Raw genomic sequence first — 18915 nt, forward strand, 5'->3', positions numbered from 1 at the left:
CCACATGTGGAATCTTAGTTCCCAGATCAGGGATTGAACCTGTGCCCCTTGCACTGAAAGTGTAGAATCTTAACCACTGCACTGCCAGGGAAGCCCCATGGGCGCATCTATTCTTGAAGGAAGAAAATATTTGGAGAAGCAAAAAAGACAAATGAATAACATTTGTCAAGAACTAATGGAGAGGTTTAAAGGTCCCCCAAGGAGAAGTGATAGATAAAAATTTGGAGGAATACAGAATCTTGTAGCAATATAATTTCTCCCTGGCTTCATCCTTTTGCCCAGGGTAGAACTATGTCCAGTATTGGAAAGTTTTACTTTCTTGGTGGCTCAGACAGTAAAGAATCCACCTGCAACGCAGGAGACCTGGGTTTGATCCCTGGGTTGGGAAGATCCCCTGGAGGAGGGCATGGCAACCCACTCCAAAATTCTTGCCTGGAGAATCCCATGGACAGAGGAGCCTGGTGGGCCACAGTCCATGATTCGGACACGACTGAGCAACTAAGCACAGAGATATCAGATGATTTTTTCTCTTCCCCCTCTAAGTGGGGCTACTCTCTATCACCCATCTCTTCCACATAGCCAAGAAAGTTCACAAAAATGCTTCAGCCCATGACTCTGATCACAGAGCTAGTTCTGGAAGATGCTTTCTCAGCTGAAACTAAATGATACTTTGTGTGTCTTCCCTAAATAGAGAGATTAGAAAGTTATATTTAAAAGAAAAGAGGGGGTAGGGAAACACATTAAATATGTGATAAAGTAAGTGGTTTTGTAACTGATTTTATTACTTAAGTTCAAACATTCTTTTCTTGCTAGTCTTTGTCAACTATAAATTAAGATAGAAGAAGTTGGACAAGGGGGCAACCGGAGCAGTGCGGAATGCTTCAGAGATCACGTCTTTAAGGGTTATTAAACACAATTTGTTTTTGTCAGACTCCAATTTATCTGTATCTTAGCAAACCCAGGGAACGTGAGTTCTGACATCTTGTACATCCTTATTAATTATTCATGCTTGAGATTCTGTACTTGCTTGACCTTAAGGAATACGTGCTGTTTACCCTAGTGAGAAAGGAACAGAATATTCTGCCCATTTTGAATGAACACAGCAGATCCCCTCTCCCCCTTTTCAGTTTCAGACACACCAACTGTCTGCTACCATGTTCCTCCCTCCTTTGGAGGGGAAATGATCACGATAGATAGAAGTGACCTTAAAGGGATGGTATTTATATTCAGAGAATCTTTGAGGATATAAAAGATCTTATTAATAATATTCAGTGATATGAGTCCTAAAGAGTTTTATCATCAGAAATGATCACTTTATGCACCTAAGTCCTGCAGTGATGCTTTTTGAATGCCCAGTTATTTCTGAGAGCTCTTCCGGTGTACAAAGACAGTGTAACTGCCTTCGTGGTTTATAATTGGTAATATCTGGCACCAGAGTTCTCCTGCCTACTGATGAATAAGGGGCAGACAGAAGGGGCAGAAGCTTAGATTTTTCCATGAAAATATAAATTGGGGTCCTCCAGTTTATAATATGTTGCTGCTGCTTAGTCATTTCAGTCATGTCTGACTCTTTGTGACCCCATGGACTGCAGCCAGCCAGGCTCCTCTGTTCATGTAATCTCCCAGGCAAGAACACTGAAGTGGTTGCCATGCTCTCCTCCAGGGGATCTTCCCCACCCAGCGATTGAACCTGTATCTCTGGCAGATGGATTCTTCACCACTGTGGGGCTGAGTCATCCTTAATTTTAAATCCTTTCATCACAGCATAGGTCCTGGTGCATGGTGATGCTCAATGAACATTTGCTAAGTGAATGACTAGGACAACTACAGAAGCTTTCTGTTCCTCTATGAAGTGCATCCTCTGATTCCTTATTCTCTCACTTTCCCTGTCCCCAGTCTGTTCCTAACATCTCTCTCCCTTCTCAGATGCTTTTTCCCCTGCACTATCTTCTTCCTGGAAGAGAGAATTCCAGGAGTGGGATGAGGTTTTTATTTGACTTGTTCCCAGGAGTTAGGTTTTTTCCTGCCAGTTGGAATTCTTTCTAACCTTAAAGATCAATTCTTTCTCCCAGATGATTAGAAGGCATAAAAAGTCCCATATAGCTGTTTTTCCTGAAATTAAGTTTAATCATCTTCAGTCTCGGTATCATCTCACTGGCCTTCTTATTTTCAGGACTTCTATCCATTCACAAGTCCTTGTTAATAATTTTCCCCTAAATGATGGATGTGGTGTTAAACAACATAGAAGAGCACGGTAGTTCCAAAATAGTGGATAATGACTCAAAGTAGCTACAAAACCTGCTGAAAAGGACTGGTGTTGGTAATGCTGCATTTTATTCAATCTAAGTCACCACTGATTGCAAGATTTCACCATTATTTTATATTCCACTAAGGAAGAAAAGATTCATTGGAAAAGGCCTTGATGCTGGGAAAGATTGAAGGCATAAGGAGAAGGGGATGACAGAAGATGAGATGGTTGCATAGTATCACCAAATCAGTGGACATGAGTTTGAACAAACTCTGGGAGATAGTGAAGGACAGGGAAGCCTGGTGTGCTGCAGTCCATGGGGTCACAAAGAGTCAGACATGACTTAGCAACTGAACCACAAAGGAAGAAAAATTGCTGTCAATTAACTATGGCATAATGATTCCTTGTCACTTAGAATATTCATTTTATACTTGTTGAAAAGAATATTAGCCTTGATTAGACCCAGATATCTTTTATCATGTATCCCTCTGTGTACATGCATAAGAAGGAAGCAGTAAGCAGAATGAATGGACTGAGGTGTCATTAAAACTTTGTCCCTCTGTTGAGTCCAGCTGTTCCAAACACTGATTCAAAGTCATCAGTGCAGCAGTTTGAGAATAGTTGTGCGTGTGTGTGTGTGCGTGCACACAAGTGCACGTGTGTGCTCTTTTTGTCTGGTTTATTTTTCTTTTCATCATATATAATTTGAATCCACCATTCCATTTCTCATGTCTTCCACAAGATCTCTAAGAGATTTTTATACCCCAGCTTGTGTTAAATAGTGCAAAATTAAGGAGAATAGATTCATGGAAAGCTTGGGCAGCTTTTTAAAAACACATTGTTTTCAACTTATTAAACGGCGAGGCTGCTGTAGTTCTTGATTTAGCAGCAGTCATTCTTTTGTTTGGGTCCCCAGGTGGCACTTGTGGTAAAGAACCTGCCTGCCAGTGCAGGAGATGTAAGAGACACAGGTTCAATCCCTGGGTGGGGAAGATTCCCTGGAGGCAGGCGTGGCAACCCCAGAATTCTTGCCTGGAGAATCCCATTGCCAGAGGAGCCTGGTGGGCTACAGTCCACGGGGTTGCACAGAGTCGGACATGACTTAGCACACACACATACATTCTTTTGTTTGCATAGTTATGATTTTATTTGTTGTTTTGCTGTGTACTGAAAACATAAAGTGTTCTTTATGATTTTTAGTTAAGGGTTGTAGTATAGCTTCTCTGTGGTTGTAGTGATATCCACATTGTTTTCTAAGATTTTTTTCTCTGTGCAAATGATCTTTATTTATAAAGAAAAACTCCTTCATTTTGTTATAAAACCAGCACTAGGGGAAGGCACTTGACTGGGGAGAGGGAGGCAGGGGTCCTGGTGGAGACTAATGTGCTGAAGGCTGAAGGTAGACATGGGGGCAGATGTTTCTGCAGTTTTCTTCAAGCCACTGACACCTGTTCTGCAAGTTTCAGGGAACAGAGAGGCGGTGGCAGCCATGGCGTTTCTGCCGGCCGGCAAACAGGGACTGTAACGTTTAGCTGGATTTCAGAGCTCTGTAAAGTGTGCCTTGGTGCCCATTTAAAAATTGATGTAATTTTAATGGGTTTATATTTTCATATTTTTATGAGGAATTTAACCATATTGCAGAAAGTTTGGAGATGTTTATGTATACATTCTAGTGCATATGGATGTAATCACTAATGGCATAAAATTGATACATACATTTTAAAATGTTCTTATATATGTACCATCATATGATGATAGGTTTTTAAAATTATTATTTTCAGGTTTTTACAGTATGTTTATAAGCATCATTTAAAGTTTTACTGGATTTCTCTGGTGGTCCAGTGGTTAAGGCTCCATGCTTCCAATGCAAGGGGTCATGGGTTCAATCCCTGGTCGGGGAACTAAGACCTAACATGCTGAGCAGTATGGCCAAAAAAATAAAACAAATAAGATAAAATTTTACTGAAGGAATATTGAAATGGAATTCAGTCTTTTTCATTCAATACCTAAAAGTGTTGATGCTGTTTTGTTCATTCATGGGCTTTGTGTTTCTTCCTTCCCATAAGTGTTAAGTAGCTTATTGCTACAGGCCCTGAGTTTGAATTATTTATAGAGTTTTTAAACAGTTTTTCAATATTGATTGGAAATTGATCTTTTCCTCTGCCATCTCAGTCATCTCAGTCATAAGTTTTTGTTTTTTTTTTTTAAATCCAGTTTTCTTGGTCATTTGTTAAAAACCTAAATGTTAGACATAAGTAAAATACCAGCCATTCCCACTGTTTGTCATTGTGCAGCTGAAATAGCTGTTCCAGGGGGCAAATGTTCTGATTCTCACCTATCTATTTCAGCATCACATGGTCTGCACCAGTAGTAGGTTGGGATGTAAGGTAATTCTGTGATCCCTAAGGCCCTAGAGTTGCTTCTCTTGATGGCAAAAAAAAAAAAAAAAAAATTGACTATGATGCTTCATTCTAGGTACTTGGGTTTGAAATCCTGAACCAATAAGGACATTTGTCAAAATAAAGATTATTTGATATTTGAAAGATGATCAAACCATTCATATTTCAATCATTAGCACAGCAAAACAACATAAACAGATGCTTTCTAAATATAGGATATGAAAACAGTTGGTAACATTCATTTTAGGATCATTATGTCAATCCTTTCCCTAAAATAGTTTCTTACAGCTATTTTGGGGTTTATAGATGTTCAATATTCAGGAAGAAGGATGCGCTGACTCTAAGAGTTCAGGTTTTTATTTTTTCTGCTGAAAATTTCCTACTGTAGCTTGAATAAGTTAAAGTGAAATAGCGGTATTGTGAAAAATATTTGGTTGCTCAAATAGCTAAACTTCCTAGTGTTCAGAGATATTCCTTTTCATCTAGAAATTTTAGGAGTTTTGACCTCCCTCACACCCTATGGATCCTGTTCAACCTAGGATAAGGGAGTCAAAGAGAGGGATCCGGCAGCATGGAGTCCTATTTAGAGGGACCTTCATCTGCCACTCGAAAGAGAACAGTGGGAAACTAATAGTGTGGAAACTTCTTTCCCAAAATCTTGCCCAGTGAGAACCAAGGAGTAAAAAGGAAGCTGGCAGTAAGCAAAAATGAAAAAAGCACTTGTGACACTGAGTTCCATGTGGTAAAACAAGATTTTGGAAATATGAACTAGTATCACCGCATCAATTTCTCCTCTTTTCCCCTTTCTCCCACTTGAGCAGCTATTTCATTCATTGCCTCTGGGAAGAGATTTGATACTTACCAAGCAAATGGGCCCTGGAGCAGGGCATGGCAACCCACCGCAGTATTCTTGCCTGGAAAATCCCATGGACAGAGGAGCCTGGCAGGCTACAGTCTATGAGGGTTGCAAAGAGTCGGATACGACTGAAGCGACTTAGCATGCACGCAAGCAAATGGGCCACAGTCTGCTCACTGCCTTCCACCCCAGCATTCCCAGTGCCTTCAACTGAAAGGCAGGGGAAAAAACTGTTGATGAACAGGGTGAGAGTCTAGAACTCCATCACAGCCTCAGACTAGAGGATGGCACTGGGCTTGGGAAGAAGGAAAGACGCAGGCAAAGTGATGAGTGTCTGTGTTCTTAGGTCCTGGATAAAATGGCACTGCTGTCAGACTTTGAGAGGAAACCTAGAGGTTAGGTTAGAGCAGAGTTTCAGGGGAAGATTCCTGTGCAGTTTATTATAGAAGGGTTCCCAGGAGAGACTGGTGGGGGAATGAGCAAGGTGGGACAGGAAAGGGGGAAAAGCCATGTGAGGATGTAATCTCAGGTATAATCCTAGAGTCCTGCTCCTGCAGAGGGAACTTTTCAGAGAAGATTCTGCCTCAGAATTGGATTTGAGCCTGGAGGGCCTCCAGTCCTCCCTGACACCCAGTAAACCTCTAAGGACAAAGCAACTTCAGTTGCCTCAGGGCAGCCTTCAGGGGAACCATAGGTGCTGATGGTGTGAACAAGGGCACTGGGAGGGTGTGGGGAGTGGGATTTGCAATAGATATTGTGAACCAGCTATTGTTGTTGCTTAGCCACTAAATTGTGTCTGACTCTTTGTGACTCCATGGGCTGTAGCCTGCCAGGCTCCTCTGTCCATGGGATTTCCCAGACAAGAATTCTGGAGTAGATTGCCATTTTGTTCTCCAGAGAAACTTCCTGACCCAGGGATGGAACCTGCATCTCCTGCACTGGCAGGCAGATTCTTTACCACTGATCCACACCATACCTCAATTTTAAAAAATTGTGAAAACAGAATCCACATTGTTCTGGATAGAGCACTGAAGTCTTCTCTACCCAGGGCATTCAAGAAATAGAATACTAGAGTAATATGTCTATGATATGTGTGTATACAGGATTCTACCATGATCTTTTCTGATCTTCACTGAAACCTTAGATGATACTAGAAGATACAGGAGATACATGCCATGACCTGTCTTAGATGTGTGAATCTGAGGTACAGCACCATCAAGCAACTTGCCCCAAAGATGACAGCCTGTGTTGTTACCTCCAAGCCCAGCCATCGTTCTCTTTTCTTCAGCCACAATCTAGAGACTCTTTCTGCAATCTTCTCCCACAGATCCAGAGTCCATGGATTATTATTGTTCTTGTTACTAAGTTGTGTCTGACTCTGCACCCCCACAGACTGCAGCATGCCAGGCTTCTCTGTCCTTCACCATCTCCTGGAGTTTGCTCAAACTCACGTCCATTGAGTCGGTGTTGCCATCCAACCATCTCATCCTCTGTCATCCCCTTCTCCTTCGCTCTCAATCTTTCCCAGAATCAGGGTCTTTTCCAATGAGTCAGCTCTTCGCATCAGATGGCCACAGTATTCGAGCTTCAGTATCAGTCCTTCCAATGAATAGATTAACTAGTTTGTTCTTCTTGAAGCCCAAGGGACTCTCGAGAGTCTTCTCCAGCATCACAGTTTGAAAGCAACAATTCTGTGGTGCTCAGCCTTCTTCGGGGCTTCCCTGATAGCTCAGTTGGTAAGGAATCCACCTGCAATGAAGGAGACCCAAGTTCAAATCCTGGGTTGGAAAGATCTGCTGGAGAAGGGAGAGGCTACCCACTCCAGTATTCTTGGGCTTCCTTTATGGCTCAGTTGGTAAAGAATCTGCCTGCAGTGCAGAAGCCCTGGGTTTGATCCCTGGGTTGGGAAGATCCCCTGGAGAAGGGAAAGGCTACCCACTCCAGTATTCTGTCCTAGAAAATTCCACGTCCATGGGGTCGCAAAGAGTTGGACACGTCTGAGTGACTTTCACTTCACTTCACTTCAGCCTTCTTTATGGTCCAACTCTCACATCCATACATGACTACTGGAAAAACCATAGCTTTGACTAGATGGACCTTTGTTGGCAAAGTCATGTCTCTGCTTTTTAATATGCTGTCGAGGTTTGTCATAGCATTTGCTCCAAGGAGCAAACATCTTTTAATTTCATGGCTGCAGTCACTGTCTGCAGTGATTTTGGAGCTAAGGAAAATAAAATCTGCCACAGTTTCCATTTTTTCCCCTTCTATTTGCCCTGAAGTGATGGGGCCAGATGCCACGGCCCAGGGGTTATTGTAGAGTCTATGCTGGGCTGTGGCTCCTGTAAGTATTTCCTGGCTCACATCTGAGTGCTCTGATTCAGTATCTCCCAGGACAAACAAAGCCAGTGGTTTCTGTTTTTTCAGGCTCCTCAGGGAGCGTGTGTATAGCCAAGGAAGTGCACTTGCCTGGAGTCCTGATTCAGGAGACCACTGATTCAGAGCAGTTTTGGGTTTCCGGCAGGACAGGGTATGAATCCTGGTTTTGCCATTTACCATCTGTGTGAGTTGAGGTGAGGTCATTGAAGTTCTCAGAGCCTCCCTTTTGTCATCTGCAAAAGTAGGTAATGTGTTTGCCTCCAAGATTTGTGTTGAAAATGCACCAAGATGATATTGGGAAGTGCTGAGCCCAGGGCCAGGAAGGAGTAAGTTGCCAGTAAGCAGGATCTACTATGATTTTATTATTATTAGTCTTCATTCTTTCCTGCAAATTACTCAAACTCAGATCACCCTTCCTCTAAAGTGATGTCTTCTCCCCTAATGCCATGATGAACGTCAGTGTGGACCACTTTTCAGGACTTGAAAATGATTCAGCAAAGTGAACCTTTTGGTTAATGTTGTTTACTGGAGTGGGATTTGTGCTGGAGCAACTTAGACACTTACTTGGCTGGCAGATGGTGGATGGCCTTGGGAGGTTATACCATTTGCCTAGAATACAGAGTTTGTGGTCTCTTTTCACCAGCCGTTTCAAAAATGAGTCTCACTTAGAATTCCACAGAAGCAAATGAGCCTGTATTTAAAATCCTGGTGAAATAATCACTTGTTTAGTATTTACTTACAGCCCAGAAACCCAGCAGGTACAATCCCAGATGTATTTACTTTAGCTTAAAAGCAAATTCTACAGTGCCCTTCGATTTCCTATTGTCTGAGCATCTAGAAAGAGATATTTGAAGATCAGCTTCCTCCCAGCCCTCATCCCCATGACAGAAATAAAAAAGGATGAAAGAATTTTTCTCTCTAATTTGTAAAGCAAGCAAGAGACATAAAAAGAGCAGGAGAAAGCCAGCTGCTGGAGTGATACCCAAATAGAACAGTTCTCCATAGGTGAGAAATCACAGCACGAATGAAGCTGAATGAAGGTGGTGCCCAGGCTCTCAGACCTTTCAGCATATGTGTCAGTGGATACATCAGGGATAATGGAGGGACCCTGATGACAAGATGAGATGAAAAATAGTGGTTCATCTCTGCAGAGACAGAGCACAAGAGCAAAGCTCACTGAGAACGCTCTTCTATCAATCACAGCCATCCTGCGGGATGATCTCAGAACCACAGGATCCGGGAAGGTTGAACACAGCCCCTCATTCTTAACATAGCTAGAGATGTTAAGAGAGTTGCCTTCTTCCAACCAGCAAGGCCAGTTGGCGTGAGAACATAAAACTCAATGTTGCCCCCGGCCCTCCGCCTCTTCCCAATGTACTAGCCTGTACAGTTTTCACTGCAAACTGTCAGTGAAATGTTAACCCTCAGTGAAATGGATAGAGGGACAACATAGCTGACAAAGGGGCTTCCCAGACAGCTCAGTGGTAAAGAATTCACCTCCCAGTGCAGGAGACTCGGGTTTGATCCGTGAGTCTGGAAGATCCCCTAGAAAAGGAAACGGCAACCCACTCCAGTATTCTTACCTGGAGAATCCCATGGACAGAGGAGCCTGGTGGGCTACAGTCCATGGGGTTGCAAAAGAGTCAGACATGACTTAGCAACAACAACAGTATATCTAATGAAAAGAGATCTCACCTTCACTGTGTCCTTCCTAGGTGCTATATTCACATGTGTTATCTCAACTAATCCTCGAAATGGCCATATCAGAGATGTACTCTCCCCATCTTGTAGAGAAAGACACTGTCTTTGCAAAACTAGTGAGAAGCAAAACTTGCCTTTAATCTCACGAATTTGGTTTCCACAGCCTATGGTCTAAACTTCTAGCTATACTGCCTTCCAGCAGAGAAAACCCCTTCATTGCAAGTAATGTAATGAGGCCCTCCTATGTCATGAAAGGCAGAACACAAAGAAATGTATACTCTATACAGTCAGCAAAAAGAAGACCGGGAGCTGACTGTGGCTCAGATCATGAACTCCTTATTGCCAAATTCAGACTTAAATTGAAGAAAGTGGGGAAAACCACTAGACCATTCAGGTATGACCTAAATGAAATCCCTGATGATTATACAGTGGAAGTGAGAAATAGATTTAAGGGCCTAGATCTGATAGATAGAGTGCCTGATGAACTATGGACTGAGGTTCGTGACATTGAACAGGAGACAGGGATCAAGATCATCCCCAAGAAAAAGAAATGCAAAAAAGCAAAATGGCTGTCTGAGGAGGGCTTACAAATAGCTGTGAAAAGAAGAGAAGCTAAAAGCAAAGGAGAAAAGGAAAGACATACCCATTTGAATGCAGATTTCCAAAGAATAACAAGGAGAAATAAGAAAGCCTTCCTCAGTGATCAGTACAAAGAAATAGAGGAAAATAATAGAATGGGAAAGACTAGAGATCTCTTCAAGATAATTAGAGATACCAAGGGGACATTTCATGCAAAGATGAGCTCAATAAAGGACAGAAACAGTATGGACCTAACAGAAGCAGAAAATATTAAGAAGAGGTGGCAAGAATACACAGAAGAACTGTACAAAAAAGATCTTTCTGATTGGATCAGATCAGTCACTCAGTTGTGTCTGACTCTTTGCGACCCCATGAATCGCAGCACGCCAGGCCTCCCTGTCCATCACCAACTCCTGGAGTTCACTGAGACTCACGTCCATCGAGTCAGTGATGCCATTCAGCCATCTCATCCTCTGTCGTCCCCTTCTCCTCTTGCCCTCAATCCCTCCCAGCATCAGAGTCTTTTCCAATGAGTCAACTCTTCGCATGAGGTGGCCAAAGTACTGGAGTTTCAGCTTTAGCATCATTCCTTCCAAAGAAATCCCAGGGCTGATCTCCTTCAGAATGGACTGGTTGGATCTCCTTGCAGTCCAAGGGACTCTCAAGAGTCTTCTCCAACACCACAGTTCAAAAGCATCAATTCTTTGGCGCTCAGCTTTCTTCACAGTCCAACTCTCACATCCATACATGACCACAGGAAAAACCATAGCCTTGACTGGACGAAGCTTTGTTGGCAAAGTAATGTCTCTGCTTTTGAATATGCTATCTAGGTTGGTCATAACTTTCCTTCCAAGGAGTAAGTGTCTTTTAATTTCATGGCTGCAGTCACCATCTGCAGTGATTTTGGAGCCCAGAAAAATAAAGTCTGACACTGTTTCCACTGTTTCCCCCTACAACCCAGATAATCACGATGGTGTGATCACTGACCTAAAGCCAGACATCCTGGAATGTGAAGTCAAGTGGGCCTTAGAAAGCATCACTACGAACAAAGCTAGTGGAGGTGATGGAATTCTAGTTGAGCTATTCCAAATCCTGAAAGATGATGCTGTGAAAGTGCTGCACTCAATATGCCAGCAAATTTGGAAAACTCAGCAGTGGCCGCAGGACTGGAAAAGGTCAGTTTTCATTCCAATCCCAAAGAAAGGCAACGCCAAAGAATGCTCAAACTACAGCACAATTGCACTCATCTCACATGCTAGTAAAGTAATGCTCAAAATTCTCCAAGCCAGGCTTCAGCAATATGTGAACCGTGAACTTCCTGATGTTCAAGCTGGTTTTAGAAAAGGCAGAGGAACCAGAGATCAAATTGCCAACATCCACTGGATCATGGAAAAAGCAAGAGAGTTCCAGAAAAACATCTACTTCTGCTCTATTGATTATGCCAAAGCCTTTGACTGTGTGGATCACAATAAACTGTGGAAAATTCTGAGTGAGATGGGAATAACAGACCACCTGACCTGCCTCTTGAGAAACCTATATGCAGATCAGGAAGCAACAGTTAGAACTGGACATGGAACAACAGACTGGTTCCAAATAGGAAAAGGAATATGTCAAGGCTGTATATTGTCAACCTGCTTATTTAACTTATCTGCAGAGTACATCATGAGAAACACTGGGCTGGAAGAAGCACAAGCTGGAATCAAGATTGCTGGGAGAAATATCAATAACCTCAGATGTGAAGATGACACCACTCTAATGGCAGAAAGTGAAAAAAAACTAAAGAGCCTCTTGATGAAAGTAAAAGAGGAGAATGAAAAAGTTGACTTAAAGCTCAACATTCAGAAAACAAAGATCATGGCATCTGGTCCTATCACTTCATGGGAAATAGATGGGGAAACAGTGAAAACAGTGGCTGACTTTATTTTTGGGGCTCCATAATCACTGCAGATGGTGACTGCAGCCATGAAATTAAAAGACGCATACTCCTTAGAAGGAAAGTTATGGCCAACCTAGATAGCATATTAAAAAGCAGAAACATTACTTTGCCAACAAAGGTCCATCTAGTTAAGGCTATGGTTTTTCCAGTAGTCGTGTATGGATGTGAGAGTTGGACTATAAAGAAAGCTGAGCACCAAAGAACTGATGCTTTTGAACTGTGGTGTTGGAGAAGACTCTTGAGAGTCCCTTGGACCGCATGGAGGTCTAACTAGTCCATCCTAAAGGAGATTAGTCCTGAGTGTTCATTGGAGGGACTGATGTTGAAGCTGAAATTCCAATACTTTGGCCACCTCATGCGAATAGCTGACTCATTTGAAAAGACCCTGATGCTGGGAAAGATTGAGGGCAGGAGGAGAAGGGGATGACAGAGGATGAGATGGTTGGATGGCATCACCAACTCAATGGACATGAGTTTGAGTAAACTCTGGGAGTTGGCGATGGACAGGGAGGCCTAGTGTGCTGTGGTCTATGGGGTTGCAAAGAGTTGGACACGGCTGAGCGACTGAACTGAACTGAACAGGTGCTTCTCTGGTGAGACTGGCTTGGTTTTTGTGGGTTACACCATAAGATGCAGAGAAGCAGAATTTAGCTTTTATAAAGAGTGCTGTGAGTAGGCCTGTGTTGACCCCATGGTCAAGGAAGGGGGAGGGATAAACCACAGCTGTTCAGACCCCTATCACTCATTTATTTCTCAAGATACCATTGTCAGGTCTTTATCTTTTGCCAGACACTGTGATCAGAGATTAATGAAGAGCGATTTCTTCTCATGAGCCTCTTCCCATAGAAGGGGAAAGTCTGACGAACAGATAACTACAAAGTAGTTGTAATGGTTACATACAAAGCAGTATGTGATAGTTATATTCAGTGATAATAGTGGAAATAGTTGTAACTTTCAACCACTTCTTTTTAAGTCCCTAAAAAGATACAAGGAGGAATATGAGACATTTTTAACTCAAAGTCTGGATGAAGATGGCTCTCTGAATTATAAGCACTGATAGAGAAAAAAAATCAAACTTTAATAAATTCCAGAGAAATTTAAAAACTTATGTCTTTTTTTCAAGGAAAATAGAAGATAAAAAAAGGGAGAGTTTTAAATTTGATAATGTCCAATTTGTTAATATTTCCCTGTATGATTTGTGCTTTTTATATCTTATTTAAGATATCTTTCCTATAACAAGGGCTTATGTATCTTTTTTCTAAAAGTTTTATAGTTTTAACATTTTTATTTAGGTCTGTGACTCATTTTTAGTTAATTTTTATGTATGATGCAATAAAACAGTTGACATTCTCTTCTTATTAACATATAATGTACAGTTACTGCAGAACTTCTTGGTACTTTCATGATTTCATTCCTTTTATGTTACTGAGATTTGTTTTTATCCAAGAACATGGTCTGTCTTGATAAATGCTCGATGTGCCTTTGAAAAGAATTTGTATCTTGTTTTGGGGTGAATAAATGTTCTATAAATGTCAATTATATCAGCTTGCTTGGTAATGTTCTGGTCTCCAATATCTTTAGTGATTTTCTGCCTACTTGTGTTATTTATTGGTTACTGGGAGGGAAGTGTTGACATCTCTAATTTTAATTATAGATTTGTCTATTTTTCTTTTCAGTACTATCAGGTTCTGCTTTACGTATGCCAAAGTTCTGTTGTGGGTGATTTTTATTTCTAGCATTTCTTTCTGACTTTTAATTATCATTTTCATCTTCCTGCTGAATTCCCCATGTGTTCACGCATGTTGCCCATATTTTATACTTGATCCTTGAACAGATTAGCTGTAGTTTTATAAAAGTTCCTGCATGATGGTGCCAACATCTGGGGTGTCTCTGGCTCTCATTCTGTCACTTGCTTTATCTTCTAACAATGCACTGATTTTTTTGCTCTCCTTGATTTTGTGGGTATCTCCTAGTTTTTAATGAAATGCTGGACCCTGAATGTGGAAGAATAATAGAGAGCAAGGTAAACACTCTTCTTCTCCGGCAATAGGCCATCTTATTCTCTCAAGTTGTTAGTGTGGGTGGTTGAGTCAATCTACTGTGTACTTGAGTTAGGTTGAGGTATGCTATTGGAAATGGAAACCCACTCCAGTATTCTTGCTTGAAAAATTCCATGGACAGAGGAGCCTGGTGGGCTACAGTCCTTGGGCTACCAAAGGCTCAGACATGACTGAGTGACCTAGCACATATGTTGTTGTTGCCACTGACTTCATTGTTGCACGGTCATCCTTTTCCTTCCTCGGTGGCAGACAAGCCTGGCATTCTGCAGTTCATGGGGTTACAAAGAATCGGACACAACTTAGCGACTGAACAGCAAAGAGTACACAGAGTACCACATCCTTCCTGGCTTTGGTGATTGGTACAAAAATGGGTAGAATTTTTAAGATGTGTCAAAGTCCTCTGTAGGACTTATCCTGAAATGATTGAAAAGTGATTGAAAAAGAGGCACCCTCTCTTTTTGAGATCTTAGACACTAAAAGTCCCAGAAAGTATGGAGCTGGTGAGGTCCACGTGGACAGGTCCATGGAGAAAGCCTGACTGAGAATGAAGTCAGTGTAAAAGAAAATAAAGTCTAAATCAAGAGCTAGAAAATGATAAGACTTGTGCTTATTGTTTTAGTTCCTGGATAGGGCATTTAAAATTTCCCTGATGGTTCAGAGGATAAAGAATCTACCTGCTATGCAGGATACATAGGAGATGTGGGTTTGATCCCTGGGTCAGGAAGATCCTCTAGAGGAGGAAATGGCAGCCCGCTCCAGTATTCTTGCCTGGGAAATCCTATGCACAGAGGAGCCTGGAGGGCTATAGTCCCCATGCTTGCAAAGGGTCACACACAACTAAGCAAGCAATTTGACATTTGATGCCGACAAATACGTATTAATCCCTCAGCTATTCTGAGTTCAGCCTCTGTGCCATGTGACCATGTAAAATTGGGCATATAATTGTGAAAAGAACACACATACACATCACCCAACAGCAGACAGTACTTTTTAGTTAATAAGAAGAGATTTTTCCTACAGGCAAGGCGGAAGCATTACATTATCAGGCAGAGCAATGTCCATTCTTATTTCCTCATCCTTCTGCTTCTAGATCATGCTCTGAGACTTATCAAGCAACAGACTCAGCAACATTTGTTATTCCAACACCAGGCAGAAGTTTGGGAATTAAAGTCCCTCTACTCGCTCCCGCTCTATCCCTTTAGACCAGGTCAGAATGGTGGGCAGTAATCCTTTCCACTCTTTACATTGTGGGTAGATGCAATAGAAAAATTGATATTCTCCCTGTCAGAGTACCTTCTCCAAAAGAAGAGAGATGTTACTACTTAATGAACAAATGACCGTTTCATATTAGGAAGAAAATGTTCAAAGAAATAAAAATTTTAGCTCAATTCCGTTAGCAAGTTTTGATCAAATTAATGCTCCCAAATGTCTAATAGGTGGATGGAAAGTCAGATGATGCAAGCTTTTCTGGAAAGCAATTTGTCAATACACATCTAGAAGGTCCTGTATTTCCATTCCCCTTTGCTGAGTATTTTCCACTTCTGGGAATAGTCTCTAAATAAATTATCAGAAAATCAGATGGAAATTTATACACAGAGATATTATTTGAAGGCTTGTTTATAATACAGAAAAGTTGGGAGAAACCTAACTCCTCACAATTAATGTGTGATTAAATAAATGCAGCCCATATATGTAAGAGATTACCATTTTAAATGGTATTTCAAGAACTTAAAAAATAATCCCTACACAAACTGATAAATATTATGATCTCACGTAAAAATGCATGTAAACCTCACAACTCGTCTCGACCAAGGCTGAGAACATTCTAATGCCTCTATGTTTTTCCATCTGCTGGGCCTTCACCCACTTTGCCACCTGGTGAATTCTTATTTTTCTTTAAAAATCCAGCCTACATAGTATACCTTCTGCAGAAATTCTTCTTGAGAAGGTGGTGCCTAAACAGAGTTAATTATTATGTCCTAAAAAATACCAAAGAGTAGGCCACATGTCCTGAGAGTTTGTTTGAGTCCTTCTCTTCCATGAATGCATGTTCTTTGCAGCCTCTGCCACACATTGGCACTGCCACCTGAGATGAGACTAATTGCCAGTCTGCCTCTGTGCTGTCCTGGGGGGACCTCTGTGAGGCCTCAGCCAGCAAAGACCAATGAGATATCCTGGTTCCCATAAGCAACAGGAGCCCACAGTTGGGTGCCCTGAGCTGGATTGTCACAGATGCATCATTTTAAAAAGACCTTTCTGCTTAATAATGCAGTACTTCATAACTGTGAGATGTTGATACACATTACAAAATGTGGACTTATGCCACTTGTAATGTGTCAACTATTGGGTGGAATCCATGAATAAAATCAGCCAAGCTTTAAAATATATATATATATATAATTGTCTCTAGAAATCATAAGGGAACCATGGAAATGAAACTTCTGTTGCTAACATAAATCACAGCCCAGGGCTTGCTGCCTCAGAAGATAGGGAACCACTGCCTGGTGTGGCAGGTGGAGAGAAGGTGAGTCCTTACCTGCTGTTGGTTGCCTACTAAACAAATGAGCAATGCAGTCAATATAATCCCTGAACTTGGCATTGATCGATTTCTCCTCCACCAAGGATCACTTTTCTCCTGCCCAGACTTTCCCATTCTCAGTCTTTATGCTATTATTGTTATTATTGCTACTGTTTTGCCAATAATTAGTGGCTCATGGCACCAATGTGAACAAACGTGAAGTTGCTCAGTCCTGTCCAACTCTTTGCGACCCCATGGACTGTAGCCTACCAGGCTCCTCAGTCCATGGGATTTTCCAGGCAAGAGTACTGGAGTGGGTTGCCATTTCATTCTCCAGGGGATCTTCCCAACCCAGGGATCGAACCCAAGTCTCCCGCACTGCAGGCAGATGCTTTACTGACTGAGCCACCCAAAGCTTGCTTTTATTATCATAACATTTTCCTAAAGAATTGAAAGCTTTTGGATAGGCATACCTCTGCCTTTTCTGGCTCTTTTTGGAGAGACTGCTTAACAATCTTGAGGGTGAGTTGGGAAATTTTCCATGAAATATAGTGGGAAATAATGAGACATGGATTTTTAAACTTTTTTTTTTGTTTTAATACATGGTGTTCAAAATATATTGGTTTCCTAGAAATATTCTAAGAGCATCTCTGACTTTGAATTTACAGAAAACCCCAATATAATACACACTTTTGAATGGTGTTATTATCCTTGGGCGTAGAGGATTTGTCACTTGATTTTCAAGTCTGTTTTGTCTGGTATGAGTATTGCTGCTCTAGCTTTCTTTTGATTTCCATTTGCTTGGAATACCTTTTTTCCATCCCCTCACTTTCAGTCTGTAGAGTCCTTAGATCTGAAGCGGGTGAGACCTGATGTTCTGTGGAGAGTCTGTAAGGATTACATAAGATGCCACATGTGAATTTTATATGCATATCACTTATATAGTAAGTGCTCAATATATGCTAGTCATTATTATTAGTTTTTCTATGACCATTATTATCGTTGGATAACTATGATAAGTAAGTAGTCCTTCTCCACCTCACAGTCAAGGCAAGTCCCCACTGTTAGAAGTGGGGAGGCAGGAAAGTCTTTCTGGAGTGGTCCTCGCATGCACAGTGCTTCCAGGCATTGGTCAAGGTGGGGCCCGAGTTGATGTCTGGTGATGAGCTGGTGATGTCTTTCCACTGCCACTCTGGGGGAAGTGGATATTGTCTGACCAGAACTGCAATATCTTCCATGGGGGGGGGCTGGTTCTCATCTTGGCAAGTAAGCATATTTTCTTTATGCCTTTACCTTGTAAAGTTGCAAGAATGGTAGTGGTCTAGAAATGATTAAGTGACAAGTCATCAGATTAAGTGATAACGTTCTGATGTACCATGGAATAAACCACGGGACTCACCTTTATGGGGTGGGCTTCCCAGGTGGCTCAATGGTAAAGAATCTGCCTGCTGGTGCATAAGATGTAAGAGACCTGAGTTTGATCCCTGGGTTGGGAATGTCCCCTGGAGAAGGAAATGGCTACCCACTTCAGCATTCTTGCCTAGGAGATCCCATGGACAGAGAGCCTGGTGGGCCACAGTTCATGGAGTCACAAAGAGTTGGACATGACTGAAGTGACTGAACATGTATGTATGTGCTCAGGGCAGGAATAGAGTCTTATTATTCACTCATTCAACAAATACCTACTCAGTGATTACAATGAACTTATCATGTCTATTGTATTTCTAGTCCTTAGCAGAGTAACTGGCAAATAATTGATTTATGACCAGTGTCATGACCGTGTCAGAACAAATGAGAAAGATATGTAGTTTTATGTCATGTGAAGAAGGGGATTGCTGGGACCATCATGGGAGCATGGCGATGTGTAGAGAAGGAAGCCAGTTAGAAAATTCATCCAAAATTCAGACACACTACAGGCAAATATTTAAATCTGTGGCTTAGCAAGAGAGTATTTCTTTTCTAAAGAAGCATAGTGGTGACAGCAGACAAGGAAAGGGATGAGGGGAAGAGAAAAAAGAGAATGTGGATAAATTTAATACATTTAGGATAGAGGTAGCCTGTGAGCAAGAAGGAGAAATTGGATTTGGGGAAGGGCATATAGTGGACTTCATATCTGTAGCATTTTATGTCTTAAGCTGGGTGGTAAGTGAATGGATACTCACATTTTTCTCTGTATTTTTCATATTTCATAAACAAATAAAAGAGTCATTATGATGCCTTATTGCATTTAAGCATCTTATGA

Source organism: Bos mutus, chromosome 14 (genome assembly GCF_027580195.1).
Source record: "Bos mutus isolate GX-2022 chromosome 14, NWIPB_WYAK_1.1, whole genome shotgun sequence".
NCBI lineage: Eukaryota > Metazoa > Chordata > Mammalia > Artiodactyla > Bovidae > Bos > Bos mutus.